The 17133-nt window shown below is 48.9% G+C and overlaps 1 long non-coding RNA gene across 1 annotated transcript; it reads right to left on the bottom strand.

Moving 5' to 3' along the window:
- Positions 1–5577: 5577 nt before the first annotated feature.
- Positions 5578–16655, bottom strand: LOC108384183 (uncharacterized). The gene is made up of 3 exons (XR_012127021.1): positions 11071–16655; positions 10741–10853; positions 5578–8688 (listed from the first exon to the last, which is right to left on the bottom strand). It is a non-coding gene; the product is annotated as an uncharacterized lncRNA (long non-coding RNA).
- Between the last annotated feature and the right edge of the window lie 478 nt (positions 16656–17133).

Here is a 17133-nt window from a genome sequence, read left to right as displayed (position 1 = left end):
CTTGATTGCTGCGTTCTTAGGGTAAATTCCTAGGAGTGGAATTCCTGGGTCAAATGGTAGGTCTGTTTTGAGCATTTTGATGCACCTCCATACTGCTTTCCACAATGGTTGAACTAATTTACATTCCCACCAGCAGTGTAGGAGGGTTCCCCTTTCTCCACAGCCTCGCCAACATTTGTTGTTGTTTGTCTTTTGGATGGCAGCTATCCTTACTGGTGTGAGGTGATACCTCATTGTAGTTTTAATTTGCATTTCTCTGATAATTAGCGATGTGGAGCATCTTTTCATGTGTCTCTTGGCCATCTGTATTTCTTTTTTGGAGAACTGTCTGTTCAGTTCCTCTGCCCATTTTTTAATTGGGTTATTTGTTTTTTGTTTGTTGAGGCGTGTGAGCTCTTTATATATTCTGGACGTCAAGCCTTTATCAGATCTGTCATTTTCAAATATATTCTCCCATACTGTAGGGTTCCTTTTTGTTCTATTGATGGTGTCTTTCGCTGTACAGAAGCTTTTCAGCTTAATGTAGTCCCACTTGCTCATTTTTGCTGTTGTTTTCCTTGCCCGGGGAGATATGTTCAAGAAGAGATCACTCATGTTTATGTCTAAGAGGTTTTTGCCTATGTTTTTTTCCAAGAGTTTAATGGTTTCGTGACTTACATTCAGGTCTTTGATCCATTTTGAGTTTACCTTTGTATATGGGGTTAGACAATGGTCCAGTTTCATTCTCCTACATGTAGCTGTCCAGTTTTGCCAGCACCATCTGTTGAAGAGACTGTCATTTTGCCATTGTATGTCCATGGCTCCTTTATCAAATATTAATTGACCATATATGTTTGGGTTAATTTCTGGGGTCTCTAATCTGTTCCACTGGTCTGTGGCTCTGTTCTTGTGCCAGTACCAAATTGTCTTGATTACTATGGCTTTGTAGTAGAGCTTGAAGTTGGGGAGTGAGATCCCCCCTACTTTATTCTTCTTTTTCAGGATTGCTTTGGCTATTCGGGGTCTTTGGTGTTTCCATATGAATTTTTGAATTATTTGTTCCAATTCATTGAAGAATGTTGCTGGTAATTTGAGAGGGATTGCATCAAATTTGTATATTGCTTTCGGCAGGATGGCCATTTTGACGATATTAATTAATTCTTCCTAGCCATGAGCATGGGATGAGTTTCCATTTATTAGTGTCCCCTTTAATTTCTCTTAAGAGTGACTTGTAGTTTTCAGAGTATAAGTCTTTCACTTCCTTGGTTAGGTTTATTCCTAGGTATTTTATTCTTTTTGATGCAATGGTGAATGGAATTGTTTTCCTGATTTCTCTTTCTATTGATTCGTTGTTAGTGTATAGGAAAGCTACAGATTTCTGTGTGTTGATTTTGTATCCTGCAACTTTGCTGTATTCCGATATCAGTTCTAGTAGTTTTGGAGTGGAGTCTTTAGGGTTTTTTATGTACAGTATCATATCATCTGCAAATAGTGACAGTTTAACTTCTTCTTTACCAATCTGGATTCCTTGTATTTCTTTGTTTTGTCTGATTGCCGTGGCTAGGACCTCCAGTACTATGTTAAATAACAGTGGGGAGAGTGGGCATCCCTGTCTGGTTCCCGATCTCAGTGGAAATGCTTTCAGCTTCTCGCTGTTCAGTATAATGCTGGCTGTGGGTTTATCATATATGGCCTTTATTATGTTGAGGTACTTGCCCTCTATTCCCATTTTGCTGAGAGTTTTTATCATGAATGGATGTTGAATTTTGTCAAATGCTTTTTCAGCATCTATGGAGATGATCATGTGGTTTTTGTCTTTCTTTTTGTTGATGTGGTGGATGATGTTGATGGATTTTCGAATGTTGTACCATCCTTGCATCCCTGGGATGAACCCCACTTGGTCATGGTGTATGATCCTTTTGATATACTGTTGAATTCTGTTTGCTAATATTTTATTGAGTATTTTTGCATCTACATTCATCAGGGATATTGGTCTGTAATTTTCTTTTTTGGTGGGGTCTTTTCCTGGTTTTGGTATTAGGGTGATGTTGGCTTCATAGAATGAGTTTGGGAGTATTCCCTCTTCTTCTATTTTGTGGAACACTTTAAGGAGAATGGGTATTATGTCTTCTCTGTGTGTCTGATAAAATTCCGAGGTAAATCCGTCCGGCCCCGGGGTTTTGTTCTTGGGTAGTTTTTTGATTACTGTTTCAATTTCTTTGCTTGTAATTGGTTTGTTTAACTTTTGTGTTTCTTCCTTGGTCAGTCTTGGAAGGTTGTATTTTTCTAGGAAGTTGTCCATTTCTTCTAGGTTTTCCAGCTTGTTGGCATATAGGTTTTCATAGTAGTCTTTAATAATTCTTTGTATTTCTGTGGAGTCTGTCGTGATTTTTCCATTCTCATTTCTGATTATGTTGATTTGTGTTGACTCTCTTTTTCTCTTAATAAGTTGGGCTAGAGGCTTATCTATTTTGTTTATTTTCTCAAAGAACCAGCTCTTGGTTTCGTTGATTTTTGCTATTGTTTTATTCTTCTCAATTTTGTTTATTTCTTCTCTGATCTTTATTATGTCCCTCCTTCTGCTGACTTTAGGCCTCATTTGTTCTTCTTTTTCCAGTTTTAATAATTGTGATGTTAGACTATTCATTTGGGATTGTTCTTCCTTCTTCAAGTGTGCCTGGATTGCTATATACTTTCCTGTTAAGACTGCTTTCGCTGCATCCCACAGAAGTTGGGGCTTAGTGTTGTTGTTGTCATTTGTTTCTATATATTCCTTGATCTCTATTTTGATTTGTTCATTGATCCATTGATTATTTAGTAGCATGTTGTTAAGCCTCCATGTGTTTGTGAGCCTTTTTGTTTTCTTTGTAGAATTTATTTCTACTTTCATACCTTTGTGGTCTGAAAAATTGGTTGGTAGAATTTCAATATTGTGGAATTTACTGAGGCTCTTTTTGTGAGCTAGTATGTGGTCTATTCTGGAGAATGTTCCATGTGCACTTGAGAAGAATGTATATCCTGTTGCTTTTGGATGTAAAGTTCTATAGATGTCTATTAGGTCCATCTGTTCTAGTGTGTTGTTCAGTGCCTGTGTGTCTTTACTTATTTTCTGCCCGGTGGATCTATCCTTTGGGGTGAGTGGTGTGTTGAAGTCTCCTACAATGAATGCATTGCAGTCTATTTCCCTCTTTAGTTCTGTTAGTATTTGCTTCACATATGCTGGTGCTCCTGTATTGGGTGCATATATATTTAGAATGGTTATATCCTCTTGTTGGACTAAGCCCTTTATCATTATGTAGTGGCCTTCTTTATCTCTTGTTACTTTCTTTGTTTTGAAGTCTATTTTGTCTGATATTAGTACTGCAACCCCTGCTTTCTTCTCACTGTTGTTTGCCTGAAATATGTTTTTCCATCCCTTGACTTTTAGTCTATGCTTATCTTTGGGTTTAAGGTGAGTTTCTTGTAAGCAGCATATAGATGGGTCTTGCTTTTTTATCCATTCTATTACTCTATGTCTTTTGATTGGTGCATTAAGTCCATTTACATTTAGGGTGACTATTGAAAGATATGTACTTATTGCCATTGCAGGCTTTAGATTCGTGGTTACCAAAGGTTCAAGGTTAGCTTCTTTAGTATCTTACTGCCTAACTTAGCTCGCTTATTGAGCTGTTATATACACTGTCTGGAGAGTCTTTTCTTCTCTCCCTTCTTATTCCTCCTCCTCCATTCTTCATATGTTGTGTGTTTTGTTCTGTGCTCTTTTTAGGGGTGCTCCCATCTAGAGCAGTCCCTGTAGGATGCCCTGTAGAGGTGGTTTGTGGGAAGCAAATTCCCTCAGCTTTTGCTTGTCTGGGAATTGTTTGATCCCACCATCATATTTAAATGATAGTCGTGCTGGATACAGTATCCTTGGTTCAAGGCCCTTCTGTTTCATTGCATTAAGTATATCATGCCATTCTCTTCTGGCCTGTAGGGTTTCTGTTGAGAAGTCTGATGTTAGTGTGATTGGTTTTCCTTTATAGGTGACCTTTTTCTCTCTAGCTGCCTTTAAAACTCTTTCCTTGTCCTTGATCCTTGCCATTTTAATTATTATGTGTCTTGGTGTTGTCCTCCTTGGATCCTTTCTGTTGGGGGTTCTGTATAATTCCATGGTCTGTTCGATTATTTCCTCCCCCAGTTTGGGGAAGTTTTCAGCAATTATTTCTTCAAAGACACTTTCTATCCCTTTTCCTCTTTCTTCCTCTTCTGGTATCCCTATAATACGAATGTTTTTCCTTTTGTATTGGTCACATATTTCTCTTAGTGTTGTTTCATTCCTGGAGATCCTTTTATCTCTCTCTATGTCAGCTTCTATACGTTCCTGTTCTCTGGCTTCTATTCCTTCAATGGCCTCTTGCATCTTATCCATTCTGCTTATAAATCCTTCCAGGGATTGTTTCACTTCTGTGATCTCTTTCCTGACATCTGTGATCTCCTTCCGGACTTCATCCCACTGCTCTTGCATTTTTCTCTGCATCTCATCCCACTGCTCTTGCATTTTTCTCTGCATCTCATCCCACTGCTCTTGCATTTTTCTCTGCATCTCATCCCATTGCTCTTGCATTTTTCTCTGCATCTCTGTCAGCATGTTCATGATTTTTATTTTGAATTCTTTTTCAGGAAGACTAGTTAGGTCTGTCTCCTTCTCAGGTGTTGTCTCTGTGATCTTTGTCTGCCTGTAGTTTTGCCTTTTCATGGTGATAGAGATAGTTTGCAGAGCTGGTACAAGTGACCGCTGGAAGAGCTTCCCTTCTTGTTGGTTTGTAGCCTTTTCCTGGGAGAATAGCGACCTCTAGTGGCTTGTGCTGGGCAGCTGCGCGCAGACAGGGCTTCTGCTTCCTGCCCAGTTGCTTTGGGGTTTATCTCCGCTGTTGCTGTGGGCTTGGCCTGGCTGGGGCTGTTCCTCCAAAATGGTGGAGCCCCGTTGGAGGGGGAGCAGCCAGGAGACTATTTATCTCCGTAAGGGGCCTCTGTGCTCCCTGCTGCCCAGGGGGTTAGAGTGCCCAGAGATCCCCAGATTCCCTGCTTCTGGTCTAAGTGACCTGTCCTGCCCCTTTAAGATTTCCAAAAAGCACTCTCCACACCAAAACAACAGCAGCAACAATGAGAGAGGGAACAGAAAGAAAGAGAAAAAAAAAAGGAAAAAAAGGGGAAAAACAAGCGATTTTTTTTTTTTTTTTTTTTGTCCTCAGGTGCCGGTCCCAGGCACCCGCTCACTGGTCCTGCTGCCCTGTCTCCCTAGCACCAGGGTCCCTGTCCTTTCAAGGCTTCCAAAAAGCACCCACCCACCGGTCCCGCAGGGAAGGAACGCTCAATATTCTTTGTCCTCAGGCACTGGTCCCACGCACCCGCTCACCAGTCCCGCCGCCCTGCCTCCCTAGCACCGGGGTCCCTGTCCCTTCAAGGCTTCCAAAAAGCACTCGGCAAAAAGAGAGAAAAAAAAGGGGAAAAACGCGCGATTTCTTCCGTCCTCAGGTGCTGGTCTCAGGCACCCACCCACCGGTCCCACAGGGAAAAATGCGGGATATTCTTTGTCCTCAGGTGCCGGTCCCAGGCACCCTCTCACCAGTCCCGCCGCCCTGCCTCCCTAGCACCGGGGTCCCTGTCCCTTTTAGGCTTCCAAAAAGCACTCACAGAAAAGAGAAAAAAAAAAGGGGAAAAACGCGCGATTTCCTCTGTCCTCAAGTGCCGGTCTCAGGCACCCGCCCACCGGTCCCGCAGGGAAAAACGGGGGATATTCTTTGTCCTCAGGCGCCGGTCCCAGCCACCCGCTCACCAGTCCCGCCACCGTGCCTCCCTAGCACTGGGGTCCCCGTCCCTTCAAGGCTTCCAAAAAGCGCTCGCCAAAAAGAGAAAAAAAAAAAAGGGGAAAAACGCGCGACCTCCTCCGTCCTCAGGCACCGGTCTCAGGCACCCGCCCCCAGGTCTCGCAGGGAGAAACGCAGGATATTCTTTGTCCTCCGGCGCCGTTCCCAGGCACCTCCTCACCGGTCCCGCCACCCTGCCTCCCCAGCAACGGGGGCCCGTCCCTCTAAGGCTTCCAAAAAGCGCTCGCCAAAAAAAAAAAAAAAAAAAAACCGCTCCGGTTTCTCTCCACCCGCCGGGAGCCGGGGGGAGGGGCGCTCGGGTCCCGCCGGGCTGGGGCTTGTATCTTACCCCCTTTGCAAGGCGCTGGGTTCTTGCAGGTGTGGATGTGGTCTGGATGTTGTCCTGTGTCCTGTGGTCTCTATTTTAGGAAGATTTTTCTTTGTTATATTTTCATAGCTCTATGTGTTTTTGGGAGGAGATTTCCACTGCTCTACTCACGCTGCCATCTTGGCTCCGCCGGCCCTGGGTCTCCCTTTTTTATCCAAGCTACAATCTCTGCCCTTAAACCAGTGTATATTACACCATTCACGTTTGAAGTGATAATTGCTGTGGCTGGAATGAGTTCGGCCATCTTGCTCCCTTTTTCATTTATGCTGGGGGTCCCATTCTATTTATTTACTTCATCCTGTGTTGTCTACTTTAATTTAGTTGAACATTTTTATGATTCCAGTTTATATTCCCTATAGAGAAAGTATTGACATTCTGTTTTCTTTCTTCTCCAGCGATTGCTAAGACTTCACAAAATTCATTTTTTATCACACAGGTTCTGCCTCAGCTATATGACTGCGTCTGTACTATAAGGGCCTAACTGTTGTATATTCTTATTTTGTCCCTTCTGTTCTTTGTGCTAAACACACAATACACTGTCGCTCTTTTTGCATATACCAATCAATTGGGTTTTAGGAAAGAAAGTTAGAAATCAAGTTTATTTACCTTCCCTAGTTCCGTTTCCCATGCCCCTTATTCCTTATGTAGAGCCGAGTTCCTGACTGACATCCAGGTCCTCTGCTTAGACAAGAACGTCCTTAACAATGCTTGCGGAGCAAAAATACGTTATAGCTCATAAATTCACCACTTAGGAAGTGTATATCCCCTGGAATTAGGATTCCCGTTGGGTAGTTTGTTTCCCTTTAGGCACGTTCATGTTATCTCACTTTCTGGTAAGTCTGCTATAGTTCTTACCCTCATTCCTCCGTAGATAAACTGTTTCTTTTCTCTGGATACCTTCACTTTATCTTTACCCGTGCTGTCATCTGTGTGGATATGATACGCCTAATTTCTTTTTTTTGAGTCGTGACTTGTGTGCTCCTGTTTCAGATCACAATGTCTTGGCCTTTCACTGTTTTTCGTGACCTTGAGAGGTCTCAGTAGTGCTCATCCAGGTCGGTGGAATGTCCTGTAGTTCGGGTTTCTCTGATGCTTTCACACGACCGGACTGGGTTCATGAGCTTCGGGAGGAACATTACAGTGAGGTGTCCCTCCTGTCCTCCCGTTAGGAGTGCTGGTCTCCACGTTGCTGTCAGTCAGTTAGGCTGACGTGGTGTCTCCTGGAGTTCTCCGCTGTGAAGCCAGTGTCTTTCCCCATTCTGTGCTCCGTTCTTTGGAAGTGAGTGGCTTCAGTGCCCTTGCACCTTGGTGAAGCTTAATTCCCCACTCTAAAGTCAACCCTGTTACGTGATATGGCAAATAACAAGCGGGAAGTGGTGAGTCGGCAGCTGGGAACCCAGGCGAGGAGACATGTCACGTGTTCGCTCCTTCTGCCCTGTGCATCTCCGTCACCTTGACGATATTGCAGGAATAGACTTCCCAACGGCCCAGGATTCATGATGCAGAGCCTTGTCGCCCTAGCGATGCAGATCGAAAGCAGCCTAGATGATCTGGGAGCAAACTTACCAGACGTCTGGATGAGCCCCAGATAGTTCAGCAGAATCCCCAGCACCAGTTCACCCCAGATACATGAGCAAAATATGCTTCCTATTATATGCCAACAGAATTTTTGTGAATGTTTGTAATGGAGAAAATAACTAATTGATGATTCGAGCAGGGGCAAGATTCCGGTGGAAATTAGGCAGGAGATGTTAGCAGGGCTCCATCGTAAGGAGCCTTGAAGGCCTGTCTCGGAAGCTTGGGCCATGTCATGAGACCTAAATGGAGATCCACGAAGGATTTTCAAACAAGGAGCCACTTATGGGGTCTGAGAACAAACTCCCTGGGGATAGCAGAGTATGGACCTGCGGAAAAGGAATGTGCTCTGGTATCTGGGTCTTTGGGTATTTTGCATATTATATTTCATGTTGGTATTTTCAGACAAGAGCCCCTGAGTGGGGACTTGTTTCCTTTTAGGTAATAGGGAGATAATAAGTCCTCTATTCACTGTTATGCAAGTTGTAGACTGGTCAGCAGTGTAGAAGTGGGGAGAAACCTCACTAAAATGGAGTTGGGAGGCCAGCACGGGGAACTGTTGGTTGGCACCACTGGAGGTCACCCCAGGAAGAGCTGTCAGTTAAGGACCCCAAGAGAAGAACCCTGGCCAGGAGGGAATCATGGGCTCCAGGTCCCAACAAGGGAAGGTGTGCATCGCATCCACTGTACAGAATCCAGGACCCCAGAAACGCAGACAATGAGACATGGCCCTTGCCCTGAGCTGCTTTTCTCCAGGGCAATTTTGTTCAAAACAACCTCCCACAACTTCCTCCTTGGTAAAGTAAGTTTCCTCTCCTTTGTGGGGCTACCCTGTGGTTTTCTCTGTAGCTTGTTTGTCACAAACTGATTCTGGGCTCTTCCCAGAGAAACCCATCTTTGCTGGTAAAAAAAAAAAAAGTTTTGTGTTTAAGATCAACAGATGGAATACAGGTAAGGCATTATCTCGCGGTGCTCCCTCCTAGGGGATGCTTTGAAAATGTCTCTGCATAAGAAGTTGCTTTGCTAGAAAGTAGATGTGGGGTGGCTGCTCCTTTGTCCTAGAAAGTTCAGGACTATTTGGTTGTGCGTGTTTCTCAGGCTCACCTACCAACATACTCCATCCAGTGCAGAAGCATTTTATGCCCTTTCTAACAGGACACGGAGTCTGACATAAGACTATTTAGCTTTTTATGCCATGACTGAAATCCTCCCGCTAGGTTTGGGAGACATCAATGAAGAACTGTCTCTTGTCATTCATGCATCTTTCTTGTTTAAGGAACGTGAAAGGGTGGAAGAGAAATTGCCACTCCCTGGACAAGATCCATTGAGCTGAAGGTTTGTCTTCAGCTTGATTTCTCTTTATTTCCCAGGGCCTTTGTGCTTGACCTCAAGTGAACTGTAAATGCCTGCAATTCCTTTTGAAACAAGACCCAGTTTTCACCCTGCTCAACAACTAAGATAAGATTTCCATACTAAACATGTAGTTATATGGCATGCGGGCAATTTAAGAAAATATATACATATAAAATCTTCTACGCAGAAACGTGTGAATCATATAGTCATGTTGATACATCTTCTTGTATATAAAACTCAAGGGCCCCTGGATAAGAGTCTGGTCTGGGTGCCCGCCCAGTGGAGCTCTCCAGGACCCAGTGCTGAACCCACCTTATCCTATCGGGCTTCCCCTACCAGGTGAGAGGTAGTGAGGAGAGAGGGTGCTGGGGCACGGGCTTAAGGAGCACACTCTAGATTCCCAAGCACATCGCTGACCAGGCCCCCTGGCCCCCGTGCTCCAAGAATACACGGGGGGGGTGGTGGGGAGGCCCGACACAATGACCGTTTCGGGGCTGGTCCTCCTGGCTCTGCTGGAGGTGCAGGCCAAGGCCCAGTGGAACCAGGAGGGAAATGCAGGGAACTTGCTTGAGCCCAGGTGGGATGGACGGGGCATCTGGCAGAATGGACACCCTTTCCCAAAAGCCAAGGGGCCCACAGAAGGACAGGAGGGGAAGGAGCAGCGGCAAGCTTGGCTCCACTGTTGCAGAACCCACATGAGACTATGCCCAGTTCTTTATGAGATCTTGGATTTTTTGTCCCTTCCCTTCTAGTCACGTGTCATGTTTCTCCACATGGGTATCCCTTCCCCTCCTCCTCTTTCATTATGACCAGGCCTTAGCCCGGCACCGGGGCATCCCTCACGGCAAACCACAAGGTGGATCCGCGGGCAGGGACCCATCTCCCTTGGGATCACCGGGCGCCTGGCCGAGGATGTCTGCTGTGTGGCCGCGTTCTCAGGGCGGAGGCGGGGAAGTGGGGCCCACGCCCAGCCCCCCTGGTGCCTGAGCCGGAGTCCCCTCTCCTGCTGCACACGTGTCTGTGTCATTTCCTCCTTCTGTGTGTCTCTGTCTCTGTCTACTTGGTTTCTCTTTGGCCCATAACGTCTTATCTGTTTTTCCATTTCCCTACCCGACCGACTCCCTCCTGAGCCTGTTGCTTCCTCTGTCTGTCTGTCTTTCTATCCCTACTGTGACCTTGTACTCAACACCACATCACCCCAGAGGCTCCTGGGGACAAGGAGGACAGGGGCTGGGCGGCCACGCTCACCTGTGACCATGACATCCAGGGGGTCACTGGGGGCTGACCACACCCGGGGGGCATGGCTGAGGGAGCCGTAGCATCTGTAGGTCCCCCACGTGCAGGCGTAAGGGGGCCCATGGAGAAGCGAGCCTGGCTGTGCCCACCAGGAGGCATCTCTGTGCATTGCTCGGAATGCCATGTGACCCCCTCCTTGTGCAGAATGAATGTGACAATTGCAAGGTGACCCAAGGGGGCCTGGGTGGACAGTGGTGGAGGGTTTGTGAGCCCACCTAGGTGGGTGTACAGGAGTCGCCCTCCTCACCCTGGTCTCTGAGAACTGCAGGAGTGAGGCCCCCTCCCTTCCCAGGACTGACTCACCTTCCTTCCTGCCTCCTGGCACTTCCTCAGCGTTGCATCCCAGCCAGCCGGGGCCAGGCCACGCCTCACCTTTAAGTGCATTTCCTTCTCTCCTGGTCCCAGGACAGGCTCACCTTGAGGGGTGGAGGGACTAATGACTAATTGCGGTTATTCTTGGTTCCTTGGCTGTCAGACCCTCTCCCACGCCATTGTCTCCCTGACCTGCATGGTGGGCGTGTGGGCCCTGCAGGATGCATTTCCTGGCCCCCTTCTCACTGTCCTCCAGAGCCATGAGGGTGATGGGGGGAGACCGTCAAGGGGAAGAAAGGATATTTCCCAGCGGGTAAGCACCTGATCCTGGAGACAGCTCCTGAGGTGCCATCTTCCCCGAGGCTCCGGCTCCTTCCCAGGGGGCGCTGGTGCCGCTCACAGAGGACTCTTCTCTGCCCTGCTTGGCTCCCCTCCTTCCCCAGGCCCTCTACTCCCCAGACAACACACCCTCTCTTTAAATCCCCAGGCGGGATCTCCCTGCACGGTTGCCTCCTGACTGGGAGTCCTGCCCCCGCTCCTGGGCTCCCCGGGCTCTGGCAGGGCCCTCTGCATGCAGGGATGTCACGGGTGGGGCCAGACACCTGCCTGTGGTCAGACTGCGGGAGTCGCTGTGTGCTGACCAGCCTGGTCCAGAGCCCCGGGACGTGTGCTGCGCTCACAGATCTATCAGGAAGCTCACGGCCGCGGGTCCCCTCTCTTCTGAATAGCTTGAATGTGGCAAAGGGAAGGGGGGACTGACCCTGCAGAGTCACGTGTCCACCTAGGGGAACCACGGGCTTGGCCAGGCTGACAGGGAGGGCTTGTGGTGTCCACCTGGGGAGAGGGGCATGGCTGTGGAGGAGAAGGGGGAAGCCACCCCATTGCCAGCCTCAGGGGCTCTCCCTCCCGCGCAGCCTTCCGAGGCTTCCCCCCACACTGGCCCCAGGCCCAGGGGAGCCTGGTGGGGGCCAGGGACTCAGCCCAGCCCCGCATGGTCACCACAGGTCTTCCCAGAGCAAGAGGTTTAGAGTGTTGGTTACATCTTGAACAGAGGTTCTCTTAAACGCAAAACAACCATTACATGTGGAAAAGAAGAGCAAATACTCCTTGATGAAAATAAGGTGATGGAGCCTTGGTCGTGGGCCTGCACCAGGAGGCGCCGCCAGTCCAGGTGGCCTGCCGCTGACCAGTCCCTTCCCCAGCCCCGTGGGGGGCCCACAGCTCCTCCTGTCCCCTCTGTTCCATCACTACAGAGGCTGCACTCATCCCCGAGCCAGACCCCAGCTGCGGAGCTGCGCAGCGTCCCTCGGGCGGCACTGGAGCCGGGCTCAGCCTGTGGGCGTCTAGAAAGAGTCCCCAGGAATAAATGGGAACCTGGGACACATGGGGCTCACCAGCTCCCGGTCTTGCTGAGGGTCAGCCCCAGCTTCCGTGCCCACAGCACTGCTGCTGAGGCACGGTGGGTGTGAGGGGACAGAGGACTCGGCCACGCATGCCTGGACCCTCCGGCCCTCATAGAGCCTTGGACAGAAACCCGCGTCTGAGATGACTTATCCCTGATGAATCCAGGCTTCCATCCATCCATCCTGGATGGGGCCTGGTCTTGGCCGGGAAGCCCTGTTTGCACCACCATCCCCTCCTCCCTTGCCTTCAGGGCTCACCAACACCCAGAAGGTGGAGGAATTTGGCAGACGTGGCTTTGCTTCTGTCCGGCAGGAGTTGAGCGAAGTTACCAACTTGCAGGATGTTGGGGGCAGGTCCCCCACCCCAGTGGCTGCCACACAGGAAGATGCTCAGCACTTCCTGCCCGGGACCTGCCTTAGTCTGCCAGAAACACGTCTCCTGCCTAAGGGATCGCACTTCCTTCTGCTAAAGTCTCCAATTATGTAAGGATTTTAACACATCTTTCTGCCTTTTGAAATCCCTACTTCTGATTCCATTTATATCATGCAATACTCCCTTCCTGAGCGAATACATGAATCTCATGAACTTTATAAAACTCTTTGCAGAACAGACACCAAACGTATTTCCTGCCTCGTAGTTTCGGCCGAGAACTGGTTGCAAATTGTTTCTCTTGTTAAACAAAAGACAATTGATAGAGACTTTGATTCTGCATTCATAATAGAGAAAGAAACATGCAAATTCTGGCTCTTGTTGCTTATCTGAAATTATTTCTCGATTATGAGTCAAAACGCAGCTCTTGGATTCTCTCCAATCCGAGGACCACATGCATACATACACAAATGCACATTCGTTGATAAAGGATGAATCCACACAGACGGAAAGATAGATAGGGGATCAGTAGAAAGGTGGTTAAGAGACATGATTGATAGGCGACTGACAGGTAGAGGTTCCTGGGGCTCCATGACAAAGGACTGTACACTCGCCGACCTAGGGACACAGCAACGTATCCTCCCAGAGTTCTGGGGGCAAGAGGTCTAAGGTCATGGTAGTGATTTTCAGGGCCCCCCTCCCTCCCTCAGGGTCCTAGGGCACAGGTCGTTGGCCTTGTCTGTGGCTGCATCAGGTAGGTGGGCTGACCCTGGAGGGCCCTAGCGCAGGCCGCCCCAAGATATGCCTCTTTGACAAGCAGATGGGTTCAGATCTGAAGACCATCAAGGCCCCAAGACTCAGGAAGATACCCGGGCCTCCCTTCCTCTCCGTGGCTGCCTCAGAAGGATGGGGTTGGAGGGCCCACTCCAGGGAGGGAGCTGCCCCCTTAGGTGACCGCACTATCACGTGACCACGGTGGCAGACTGCGAGGGGTGTGGCTAAGCCCGTGACATTTCTCTGAGCGCCCCGCTGCTGTGTGTGGCCCAGGGGATATGTGACCATCAAACACTGGCTCTCTTCATGCTCCTGTGAACGGCTTCCCTTTTCCTTGGCAGCCTCACACCCCTCCCCTGTTCTCCTGGGTTCAGGGTGACCCACAGGCCTCATTTTGCCCACCTGTCTTTGGACTCTCTCGTCTGTGTGGATTCCCTGGATCAAATTTGTTTTTTTCTCCTGTGAATCTGCCTCGTGTCAGTTCAGTTAGACCAGCTAGCCGAACTTTCAAGGGTACAGGAAAATTCTCCCTCCCCAGTATTGGTAGAGTGCAAGCTCACTTTAGAAGTTGTTTTACCCTGTACAGTAGATAACGAGGTGTTTGTGGGGAGCTCTCTCTGTGGGTCTCACCGTGCACACACACACACGCCGCCGAGCCAAGTCATTACGTTTGCCCTTGTGCATCTGAAGATCCAACACAGAGGCACCGGTCTTTTGCAGCAGGCAGCCCAGCAAGGGGGCAGCAGGCAGGGCCCCCACGTGCCTTGCCCACCTTGGAGGACAGAACTTACACGGAGGTGCAGGGATATTTGGCAGAGTGGGCAGGACTTTTCTCACTCACAGACTGTGACTGAAGCCCGCAGACGCTGGGATTCAGTGGGGCAATGAACAACAGGTAACTTCAGGTGGCCTGAAATTGGTTGTGCAACCAGCCTGGACTGTCGGGCTCCAGAGGTCCCGAGAAAACCATTGGGACGTCTTTGCCTTGGAAAGGACGGTCCAGAAAGCGTTAATGGATTTTAACAGTGCAGAAATGGGACAGGAAATGACTTTTGGCTTCTTATTTAAAAGGCCCTCTGCATGACTGGTTTCAACTATTAACCTCAGGGATGTGTGGTTCCACACACGGAGAATAAGCTGCTGTGCCCTCCCAAAGGGCGCTGTAATTTCTGAGCATGGTCTTCACCAGAGACAAGGTACTTGAGGGTGCACTGCCCCTGAGGTATGTCCCCAAATCTGCCTCTGGTAATGGACGTTACTCAGGCCCCAGAGCTGGGTGCACTCACCTCCACGGCAGCAGGGCGTGCGGCCATGTGGGGCACGGGCCCCAGATGCAAGGTGATCTCTTTCTGGGCATGTGTGTGGGGCACGGGGCCCCAGATGTGGGTGGGGTGATCTCCTGGAGCACATGTGCTCCAGCTTAAGCACTGGGCTCTGGCCACATCCCAGCCCCGCAGAGGAACTAGGTCAATCCTGCACACGGTGCTGTCCCTGGCTTTGCAGATGAGGAAGGGAAAGGATGGTAAGGCCAGCTTTGCCAAAAACACAAGCCAAGAGCTTTTTCTAGAAAATGGGCTGATTACCAAAATAAAAAGTGAAATACCATTCCTAAAGTAGCCACTGAGACACAGAATTGGTGAGTTGAGGGATAAGCCAGAATTTAGCCGTGTCCCTGTGAGATAGAGGAGGGACATGGGACAAGCATCAGGATTAATTTTTTCTGCCTATCACAAAAAATGCTAAGATATGAACAGTATAGTAAGAACAGGAGGGGCTCCATCCTAAGAATAAGATTTCATTTTAAAAACCAGGGAGTTACCAAGAAACAGAAGGGGAGGGAAAACTCCCAAACTCATTCTATGTGGCCAGCATCACCCTAATACCAAAACCAGGTAAAGACCCCACAAAAAAAGAAAATTACAGACCAATATCCCTGATGAACGTAGATGCAAAAATACTCAACAACATATTAGCAAACCGAATTCAAACATACATCAAGAGGATCGTACCCCATGACCAAGTGGGATTCATCCCAGGGATGCAGGGATGGTACAACATTCGACAATCCATCAACATCACCCACCACATCAACAAAAAGGAGGACAAAAAAAACCACATGATCATCTCCATAGACGCTGAAAAAGCATTCGACAAAATTCAACATCCATTCATAATAAAAACTCTCAACAAAATGGGCATAGAGGGCAAGTACCTCAACATAATAAAGGCCATATATGACAAACCCACAGACATCATACTGAACAGCGAGAGGCTGAAAGCTTTTCCTCTGAGATCAGGAACAAGACAGGGATGCCCACTCTCCCCACTGTTATTCAACATAGTACTGGAGGTCCCAGCCACAGCAATCAGACGAAACAAAGAAATAATAGGCATCCAGATTGGTAAAGAATAAGTTAAACTGTCACTATTTGCAGATCACATGATATTGTACATAAAAAACCCTAAAGACTCCACTCCAAAACTACTAGAACTAATATCTGAATTCAGCAAAGTTGCAGGATACAACTACACTGCTGGTGAGAATGTAAAATTGTTCAACCATTGTGGAAAGCAGTATGGAGGTTCCTCAAAAAACTCAAACTAGAAATACCATTTAACCCAGGAATTCCACTCCTAGGACTTTTCTCTAAGAAAGCAGGGACACTCGCAGCCCGGGTCACGCCTCCTCACTCGCGGAGGGCATCAGAGCCCTCGTGTCGGCCCCTTACCACACTGTCCTGAGGTGTGGATGGACGGGACCTCTTCCCGGCACCCGCCCCCAGCGGTAAAGTATTTTAGATGTCCCCAAAAGTAGGTGCTTTGGGGCAGTTGATCGGGACACGAGGTGGGCTGCTGTGGGGCCGCCGTCCTCAGCAAGCCGCTGAATAAACTTTGCCTTAAAATGCAAGGGCGCGTCGACTTCAGTCAACAGACGCAATGCAGCCTCTCCCTCCGCATCCCCAGGTCCACGACCCAGAAATAAGGTAATGGACTCATTTCCCAGAAGGATACTTCAGAGGCCTGCTCCACAGGGCGCTGGGGAGGAAGGGGAAGCTGCCCTCCACCCCTGCCGGTTCTGCCAGCTGGTCTAGGGATCCGGTCTGTTAGGTAGAAAGACACGAGCAGCCGGGGACGGGGAAGATGAGGTTCAAGGAAATAACCAAGCAAACCGGTCAGGAAGGGGGTCCCACGGTTCTGCAGGGACCCCTGGGGACCAGGCCAGACCGGCCCCAACACGGGCGCAATCGAACAAAACCAAGGACTGCCCAAACCACACCCCCTTATAATCTCATCAAAGTAAAATGGGGGTTTCGCTCTCCCCGCCGACCCCTGGGCTTGTCTGGGCGCCTTTCGGGGAGAGTCGCGCGCGCCAGGAGGAGCGGGCGCAGAACTAGAGCTGCCCATCACGTGACCCCACCCTGCCACTCAAAGGGCGGGTGAACAGCCGGCAGCCCCTGAAGGTTCGGGCCCGCCCCTCCCTGGGAGGGGCTTCAAACCCAGCGTCCGCCTGGCTGCGCCCCTGGGTCCCCGCCTTTCTGCTCTCTGCTGCTGCGGGACGAGGGTGAGGAGAGCGGACTCGGCCCGCGACGGGTCCCCGTGGGATAGATCAACACGGGAGGAAAAGCCAGTTTCATTCCGTATGTGCGGAGGCCCAGTAAGGGAACTGAGACCCAAAGAGGTGACCAGGCAGCTTTTACGCATTTTATACAAAGAGACAATGAATCCGTGAGGAATTGACAGGACAAAGAATTCTTCTATTTGGGAGCTTCAGTTAGCAAGGACATCTAAACAGCCTTTGGGGCTGGGGCAGTAAATCAGTAAACAAGTCAGAGGCTT

The sequence above is a fragment of the Manis javanica genome, chromosome 17 (assembly GCF_040802235.1).
Source record: "Manis javanica isolate MJ-LG chromosome 17, MJ_LKY, whole genome shotgun sequence".
Classification (NCBI taxonomy): Eukaryota; Metazoa; Chordata; class Mammalia; order Pholidota; family Manidae; genus Manis; species Manis javanica.
This window is presented reverse-complemented; position numbering and strand designations above follow the sequence as displayed.